Here is a 9,941-nt window from a genome sequence, read left to right as displayed (position 1 = left end):
ATGGATCTCTGTGCACCAGGATAGTCTTTGTGATAACAGAAGGACCACTCATTAAAGACTATTCAAAGACTGAAATTTCAAGAGTGAGAGTCAAGAGTACCGCAAAGGTATTGCTCCTTGAGTTATGGACCTTTGTGATCTGAACTTGCTTCCAGTCAGCCATGTGGATACTCACTAGATGCTCAAATAATGAACATCTAACCATGATGTACCTCTTGACTGAGCTTTAGCATACATAACAGGGAGCAGCTTGAAATACACAAAAAACACTTTAGCAGGGAAAGTCCCTGCTAAAATCTTCAAGAGTATCATGTATTCTGATTCTACAGCACCTGAGAGTAAGTTCAACAAGCTCAATGTCTTCCCAGAGTGATTTAAAAGTGTTTAGTAAAAATAGAACCTAAAATGTTTTAATTAGATTCTTTGTATGAGATGGGTTTTGTACTTTTCAAAATCCTGTTGGTCTGGAAATATTCTAGGCTGGCCAGGCTGGCAGAATGTGGACAATCCTTTGGAATAGTGTCCACCATCACTGGATTCCCTTTCTTATCATCAGACTTCCTCAATCCTTGCTCATTTTCCAAGAATGTGAGTTATACATTCTTTATTTCCCTCTTTGATATAAAAACCTCAATCCTGACTCACCTAGTTGGAATGTTCCTTCAGTTTCTAAAATTAACTTCTGTATTTCAGTTTGAAAATCTATTCTGCACCTGAACAGAACCGTTTTCTTTTATTTTAGCATCATTTGCTTAACCAACTTATTTAATGCTGTCATTCTATATCAGCACTTTTAGGCTGCTAGCTCACCAATTGACCTATGAAATTCTTTTATACACTATTACTTTATTCATCTTCCTCTTCTTGTAACTTCTGATTTTTGCCTTTTCTTATTATGCATATTTATGCACAGATATGAAATGTTCCCAAGTTATTCAGTGACTTTAAAAATGAAGCTATAGATGTTTGTTTTCCATGGAAAATGTTGTAAATGACTTTGAAAATTTATGGAATCTGATATATTTCAAATGTTCCATAATATGTTTCAATGTGGAGGACATAACCTTGGGCCATGGTTAAAGTATGAGCAAAAGTACAGAAATACAATGACTATATTATATGGAAGGACAATATTAATTAGGATAAGAAAAATCAAATTTATTAATTGGATGAATTGCTGGTGCATATTGAATGGGGTAAGGAAATCAGATTCATTCATATCAAAAATCTTGGCAGAGATTATGGAATAAGAGTGGGAAAGAAATGTAGCCCTTGGAAGTGTTATGCAGAACTGAGACACTTGTTTTTAGGTAGCCAAATTCTAGAAATTAAATGTGAAACATTGGAAAGAAGGAATTTTTATTTCTCCTTGTCATGTAAGGTCTCAAATAAAAATATTTGTCCATAAGACAGGTATTACAAATGATTCATGAGGAAAGTTGTAACAATAATAAGATCATAGGATCCAACAACTCATCAGGAGATAGGTACCAGTATTTATGCATGAAGTAACACACATACCCATGCACACATGCATGCACATGTGTACACACACACACACACACACACACACACACACACACATACAACCCCTGTGATTCTTTTCAAATATTCAGACCTTTAGGAAGATCTCTGTCCTTTATAGTATTTTATTATATTCCTTTGATAATACAGTACCTCTAAATCTCCATATTTTTATGTTGTTACCCACAGTTTTAAAAAAAAAACTTGGAATTAGGCTGAAAATTAGAGCAAGAAGGGATGTTATAATTAGGGTACAGAGTTTAATGGATGGGATAAAGCAATGGAAAAAAGAAAACAACATTTATCAAAGATGATGCATGGCCATTTACTTTGAAGTCTCTGAACTCTTCATGTACTCTTACACAAAATTATTGAAAATGTTTTATTCTTTCAAGAGGAGTGATCTCTGCGTCCAAAGTATAAAATAATGTTATGAGTGCAAAGACGTTCTGGCTCAAATAGTTTACAAGTTGGCTGACTCCTTCTTACTTGCTTCTGTTATATGTACATTACCTAAGTTCATTTTCAGCCGTGTGGTATCATTAATAGAGAAGTCTTTTTCATCACAACAAAAAGTATCTCTCCTTCATAATTCCCAAATATATGAGCAAGAGAAAACTGTAGAGCAAATTAGAACATTAGAATTTTATTCACAAGCTAGAGGTGTTGTTACCCAGGGATTCCTTCTGGGGATTGTGCTTTATTTATTTTGTAGAGGTTTGGAACTTTGTGCAGTAAACCTTCCTTTATGTTACTTGATTATTTTACCCAAGCTACCCAGGCATTCTGTGGCTTTAATGATGATGAAATGAGTCCCTTGCCACATATATGCAAACACAAAGCAAAGACTAATTAAAATATCTGATTTTTAATTAACCATGCATTAAATGAAGAACTCTTGGCTTGCCAACTCAAGCTAGCATTAAAATTCTATAGTAATAACAACTTATAAAAACAAAGACAATGTTCACTTTTGTTTAGGCTCCTAGGTATTGGTGAAGAAATTTTTAAAAGCAGAAAGTAAAAAACAAAACAAAACAGTGTGGACAATAAGTAAAACTCAGATTATTACAAACATATCTTTATCATTTCATCCTTGAGACTGAAGTATGTGGGTATCTCATCCTAAATTTTTAAGTTTTCACCTTTTAAACATTCCCCTAGGTAGACTGTGGTCTATTTTTTCCAGTTGTGTCCCTAGCATGTTGTAGGAGGGGCAAAATCAGGCAAAAACATTAATCTAGATTGGGTTGAGGACTTTGGCCAAATGTGGTTGAACTGATGCAGTCTAGAGCAAGGGTATAGGGATGACGGTTACAATGATGGAAACTTGAGCAGGGGTAAAATGTGGATAGAAAAGATGAGTCTTCCATAAATTTAATGAGTACGTTTTCATTAGGAATAAAAGTTGTTAAATTTTTAATATGTAAGCTTAGGAATGCTCAAGGGTACTGATGCATCTCATCATAGGCTGATGGCAAAATGTGGTGGGAGATTACTGTAAAGGTAAAAGGAACCACATAGTGGGTGGTGTGTGGGTTGCCCACGTACTTACCAAACAAGGGGAGGATATGGGTAAGGTTCTTAGCAGAGAGGGAAGTGGTATATCAGCTGTCGGATTCTTTGTAGTTTGTGTAGAAGTATTGTGGAGATTGGTTTATGAACGAGGAAAAAAGATATTTAATGTTATATGATGGCTGCTAGTTTAGTGGTTTGGAAGTAGCTTTAGTGATCAAAGTAAATTACAATGCAACATCTAGTGTGTATGGCACATGGTAATTCTGCGACTGGAAAGCTACCCCTCTGGTAGGTTTCATACTGATGATATAAAATTTTTGTAACATTAAGTAGGGATAAGGCTCTCTTCATAAAGAAAGGTGAGTAGAGAAGAGGTTGTTGCTGTATTTCATGAAATGAAGTTTCCATAAGTGACATCAAAATGATTCTCAGTGGAATAAGTCAAAGAATTTAGAATTCAGATAAAAGAAAACTTAAAGAGAAATGGGCCCTGGGTCTAGGAGATGGTAGGTACTGAATTTGGCAACTTTCATTTTTCTGTTACATAGTCTGAGGTATGATATTTCATTCACGTATTTTAAATTTCTTGGAGCAGATCTTCCTGTCCTTGAAGAACATTTTTTTTCTGCTAGCAATTCTTTTTTTTTTTTTGTTTTTGGTGTAGGGGGGTGGGGACTGGAGATTTAACCCATGGGCAATTTACCACTGAGCTACATCACTATCCCTTTTCATTTTTTATTTTAAGACAGGAACTCACTAAGTTGCTTAGGGCCTCACTAAGTTCAAGGCTGGCCTTGAATTTTCAATCCTCCTGGCTCAGCCTCCTGAGTTTCTGGGATCACAGACATGTGCCACTCAGTGTTTCCTAAGCTAGCAGCTCTTAATCTCATTACTTTAATAATCTCATTACTTCAATGATCTTATAAAGACTGGACACTCCCACTTTCCAAATAGATATTTTATGCAAAATATTAAATGCAATTTTACAAATTCATAAGGTACACTTTTGCCTCAAACACTGTGCCTAAATGTATGATTAAGACCATTAACTTACTTAGGTCTATACCATTCACTTATGTTTTCCCCAGTGGGTAGTCCAGTGCCTGCATACTATGTTCTGTTAATAGCTTATCCAAGTACAAAGTACGAAGTCAGAATTGCCCACCAACTCTGTGCTAGCAGCAGATTTCTCATTTTCACTTTATTACTAAGCTAGCTAATATTTGTATTTATATCTATATCTATCTATGTAGTTATTTAATTTATGAAATAAATATATTTGAAAATGTTTATTTAGGGAGTTAGTTGGCCTATAGTCCTAAAAATGCCAGGAGGTTGATCCTTTTGTTCTAGAAAAACACTGTTAACATCCATCACATTTTCTTGCCTCCTCTTGAGGTTCATTGATCTCCTTCCGTTTCTGAAGGCACTTCCTTTTGCCTTCAGCATCCTTCCACTTCCAACTGTGGCTTTTACAGCGAGTTTGATTTCCTTCCCATTTAATCTGTGCAGAGATTTTAAAAAAATGTTTTATTTGCTAAGAGCAGAATCAAATACAAACATCTGTGAATGTCATCAGCCCAAAGTAATGCCTCCTGTATGTTTATTGTACTATTTTGTTTATTGAACTGTAGTGTCCTTTACAGTGGATACCAGTATTTGTACAGTAGAGGTGATGTTTAGATACTTTGTGATTTAACAAGCTGTGAATGAAGATAGGACAAATACTGATTTGTGGCATGGACATAATCCTTTACATATTAAGGACCATGAGAAAAAATAACATGTGAGCACTTTTGTAGATTATATTTCTCCTGATTAATATGACTAATTGATCATACGAAATACAAATAAAGGAGGAGTGACATATTTTCAAGTCATTATGTGTAAATCAAGATTCCCTCATCCAAAGAAAATATGCTTCCCTTTTCAAGGGAATAACACACTCCTGATTTAAAAATCTATGGAGGAAAGGTTCACATATAAACAAACATACATGTATAATGAATCCATGTGGCCTTCACTGAGGTTCAGTGATCATCCCCCTGTGTCCAATTGCCCTTCTTTTGTACATCAGAGTCTAACTCTGCCTAAGATACACAAGAGCAAATTCATTGCACTTCCTGTAACTAAAAACTCTTCCATTTTAATCCATATCTATTCTTTCTCCTTCACCCTGGCCTGCTCAGACAACAACCCCCATCTCTACGCTTCTTTTTGTTCTTATTTTTAGTTGCTACTCTTATGGATTGACTCTGCCAGAAGAAAGACCATTAAATAGCAGTGATACATGCAACCAACTCAAAGGGTGGAGACTGACAAGCAGTGACTCCTGCCCTCCCCTCCTTTGCTCTCACCCTCATTTCATAATGGCTGTGGGTGAGGTCTTGGTGCCTATGAAGAACACTCTCCATCTATTCCGGCCATTAGTGTTAGAGTCTGTAAACAAGTCTGGATGACGCCTGTCATTTTGCCAGAGGGAGTGGTTTGTGAAGTAACGCCAGTGAGCCATTAAGTGTGGAGATTCCTTATTGGTTGACTGATGTATCTAGTTTATGCTAATTAAGATAAGCTGTGTGGAATGTATAAATACCTCTGTTGTCCTACAATAAATGGCTCCTACTCCTGCTGTATCAATGTACACAAGTTGTTCGTCACCCCCTGGTTATTTTGCTGCAGCTGGACTGCTGGCACATTAGTGCCTCTATTCCTTTCAGGTTGGCTCTTGATTGGGCATTCTCAATATCACAAACCCCAGAAGTGGTGATACCCTTGAGGGTAAATGGTCCTGGCAGACACATAAGGACTCCAGGGTAGCTCTCCTACAGCCTGCACTTTGGGGGCAAGACACACATTGTCCACATGAAGGCCAAGAAAGTTTTGGTGTCCAGAGACTTTGTTCACCTACACTGACCAGGGTGCTCTAGTTGAGGACCAGACTTTTTTCCAAAATTACTGCTACTATCATGGCTATGTGGAAGGAGACCCAGAATCCCTGGTTGCCCTTAAAATACTTGTTTTGGAGGATTACAAGGAATGCTACAGATAAATGGCATTGCTTATGATATCAAGCCCAAAATCCTTTCTGCCACCTTTGAACATTTGGTATATAAGAATGACGATGAGGAGACACAGTCTCTACCCAGATGTGGATTAACAGAAGAAGAAATATATTGGCAATTAAAGTTTCAAGAAAATGTTAGTGCCACTCTGATGCATAGTTCCCTTGAGGGTGTGTGGGCCCACCAATGGTTTCTTGAACTGGCAATTGTGATAGAACACGAACAATTTATTTTTCAGGGAGAAAATATTTCAAAAGTGGAATTAGAAGTAATTATGGCTATAGATTTAGTAGATGCCTTTTATAAAATAATGGGTCTTGATGTGATTCTCACTGGACTTGAGATCTGGAATGAAAGAAACCCCTATACAGCAAGTCCCACACGGAGAATGATGTATGAATTTTGCACTTGGAAAAAAAAAACAAACAGCTTTTAATTCTCGTGTGAGTCATGATGCTGCACATATTATCATAAAACAAGATTTTTGTGATGAAAAGCCTTTCACATCACATTATAAAGGAGTATGTGACATAAATAGAAATTGTGGATTAGAGTGTATTTTAAGTGACCAACCACTTCCACTTGCATCTGCTGTGGCCCATGAGCTTGGCCATAATTTGTGGATGTGAGACGATGATAGCAATTGTGTGTGTGGGGAAAGATTATGCATCATGAATCCAGAAGTTAAACCTGCAGAAGTGTTCAGCAACTGCATTTTTTAACATCATTAACAATAGTACTTGTCTGTACAGTACACCGAATCCAGAGAACATCTTCACAAAAAAGCGCTGTGGGAAAGGTGTGGTTGAAGGAGAGGAGCAGTGTGATTGTGGCGCCATAAAATCATGTACAAATGATTTATGTTGTTTGCAAGACTGCACTCTGAAACCTGGGGCTGATTGTACTTCAGGGCTTTGTTGCAAAGACTGCAAGTTCAAGCCATCAGGCACAGTGTGCAGAGCACAGGAAAATGACTGTGATCTGCCAGAGTGGTGCGATGGCACTTCGCCTAAGTGTCCAGATGATGTGTATGTGGAAGACAGGATCCCTTGCCTGAACAATAGCTTCTACTATGAAAAGAGATGCAGTAGCCATGATGAGTGGTGTACGAAAATTTTTGGCAAAGAAGCCAAGATTGCAAATCAGATCTGTTACAAGTAAATTAACACCAGAGGTGACCGTTTTGGTCACTGTGGTATGGATGACACTAGCTATGTACCATGCGATATCTCAGATATCTTGTGTGGGTGAGTTCAGTGTGAGAATGTGATAGAAATTCCTTTATTAGAAGAACACACTACTGTGCTTTTAGCTCAAGTCAATGGGGTCACCTGCTGGGGAACAGACTATCATCTTGGCATGAGTATAACTGATGTCGGTAATGTGAAAGATGGTACAGTGTGTGGCACAGAATATATGTGTCTCCACAGGAAGTGTGTCCCTATGCCTCTTTGGGAAGATGTTTGTTCGCCTGATGCCTGCCATATGAGAGGGATCTGTAATAATAAATATCACTGCCATTGTGACTATGAATGGCCCCACCCAACTGCCTGAAGGAGGCAGGGGAGGTGGTGTCGACAGTGGCCCACCCCCTCAGAGAAGGAGGATACCATCAAGGTGGACTTACCTGTTAATGCTGCTATATATTCTTCTTGCAGGTTTGCTTTGCCTTTGCTTTCTTTTCTTTTTGTTAACCCAGAAAAAAATCTGATAAATGAAAGAAGGCAGAAGAGCCAACTGTTAAAACTTTACCCAGGCAAGAGGAAAATGTTGAAATTCCACCCATGAAACCAAGGTGAAGCGTTCAATTTTTGACTGATGAAGAAAAGTTTTCCAACTTCAAGTAAGAAAGAAGAGTTTTCAAACTTCAACTAAGAAAGAAAAGCAAAGTTTTCCAACTTCAAGTAAGAAAGAAAAAAGTTTTCGAACTTCAACTAAGAAAAAAAAGCAAAGTTTTCAAACTTCTACTGTGAAAACAAAGCAGGCTCCAAGCATGAAAGAAAATAATAAAGAACAACCTACAACTGAGAAAGAGAAGCAAAATATTAAAAGTCCAAGTATGAAATAAATTATAAAAGAATAAACTGCAAGTGTGCAAGAAAAGCAAAACATTGATATTATACCTCAGAATTAAAAGCAAAAACTTAACAATTTCAAAAAATAAAGTGAATCCTAATGGAAATTCTCATGTATTAATCTTTAGTATTTCTGGAAATGGAAATATATTTATTAGAGATCACAGACAGAAAATACCAGAGAGCCATTATATTTCAAGATCATAAATATTAGCTCATGAATAGAGGTAATTCCTAGCATATTACTACTTTTCAATATTTTAAGAAATTTTGGTATTTTGCTTTTCATTGAATTAATCTCTTTGGGTTTACTTAGCAAAAGCACAGTTCATAGATATATTTGTGTGTGTTTGTATATTTGTGCACATGTGCATATTTTTAATTTACTGTTCCACAACCCAAACCTTCTTGCCCTTTATACATTGCTTAGTCACATGGAGACAAGAACTCTACAAATAACATTTTTTCTTTGAGTCTTCCTCCTATTCGTTTCCACCAATAGGGGAGCAAGAGGGTGACTGGAAACCTGGGGGAATTTTTTGAGAGCTGTTTATGCTCAGAAACAACTTTCACCTTGGTAGCAGCCATAGTATTGTCTCCACATTATTACTACTGTTAATAGAAAATTTTTAGACAAATATAATGAAGCTTATTCAAGCAATGAACAATTCACATATGGGGCATCACTCAGAATCAGGATAGGCGCAGGCTCACCCAGCAACTGTGAACACAGTGTGATAGGGGTGAAGGCAGGGAGGTAGTGTTGACAGTGGCCCATGCCTTCCTTATATGGACATATTTTGACCATTGGCAACTTGATGTTGGTTGGATCTTAGCTGCTGTGATTGGCTACTATTCCGATATTTGTTACAAGAACATACTCTTGAATTAGGTTGCATATTGTTTATGTATTAACTTAGATTGTTGTTTGCTACATAGGGATTCAAATTATAGAGATAGTTTTAGGTCAAATTTAATGCAACACTATATATACTTAGTACAGTTCTTCTCTCTATGAGGCATTCTAAATTTTTGAGTTTTGTTACCTGTGGTCAACCAGTCTGAAATCATTTAAGGGAAAAATCCAGATAATATCATGAGTTTTAAATTACTTTTTGTTCTAAACAGCAGGGGGAGATCTCTCATTACCCTGCTCTGTCCTCCTGAGGTGAGAATTATCCTTTTGTCCATGGTATCCATACTGTATAAACAACCTGCATGTTAGTTTCTCATGTTATTAGAATGACTATCATGATATTACAGTATTTGTTTTCAATTAACCCTATCAAAATAATAATAATTTAATAAAATATTTTGAGAAAAAAGAGAAGGAGGGAAGAAGAGAAAGAAACTATTCATATAACTTTTATTATAGTATATTGTTGTAAGTGTTCCAATTTATCATTGGTTATTGTTAATGTTTTACATGAACTAATTTATTAATTAAACATTAACTTAGGCACATATTGTGTTGTGCTTTGTTACTTTTTCTACCTCTTTTCTATTTGTCTAGTTTATTTGAGAATATTTTATAAATTCATTGTATTGGTTTATCAGTTATACTTGGATTTTTTTCAATTTTAGTGGTCATATAACTTTTCAATACATATTATATAATAATATATAGTATTGCATTTTTTTTGTCTTTTAACAGTGCCTTTTAACAGTGTTCAATATCCTCTCTTCTATCTATTCTAATATTACTTTCACTGCCTTACTTTTCTATTCTCTTATCATTTAACATATTGTTATTGTTTTTCAC

At 36.2% G+C, this 9,941-nt stretch overlaps 1 pseudogene; it reads left to right on the top strand.

Annotated features, from left to right (window-relative positions):
• The first annotated feature begins 310 nt into the window (after positions 1 to 310).
• Positions 311 to 7,658, top strand: LOC107142552 (annotated as a pseudogene).
• Positions 7,659 to 9,941: the final 2,283 nt, after the last annotated feature.

The sequence above is a fragment of the Marmota marmota genome, unplaced genomic scaffold (genome assembly GCF_001458135.2).
Source record: "Marmota marmota marmota unplaced genomic scaffold, marMar, whole genome shotgun sequence".
In the NCBI taxonomy this organism is placed as follows: Eukaryota; Metazoa; Chordata; class Mammalia; order Rodentia; family Sciuridae; genus Marmota; species Marmota marmota.
This window is presented reverse-complemented; position numbering and strand designations above follow the sequence as displayed.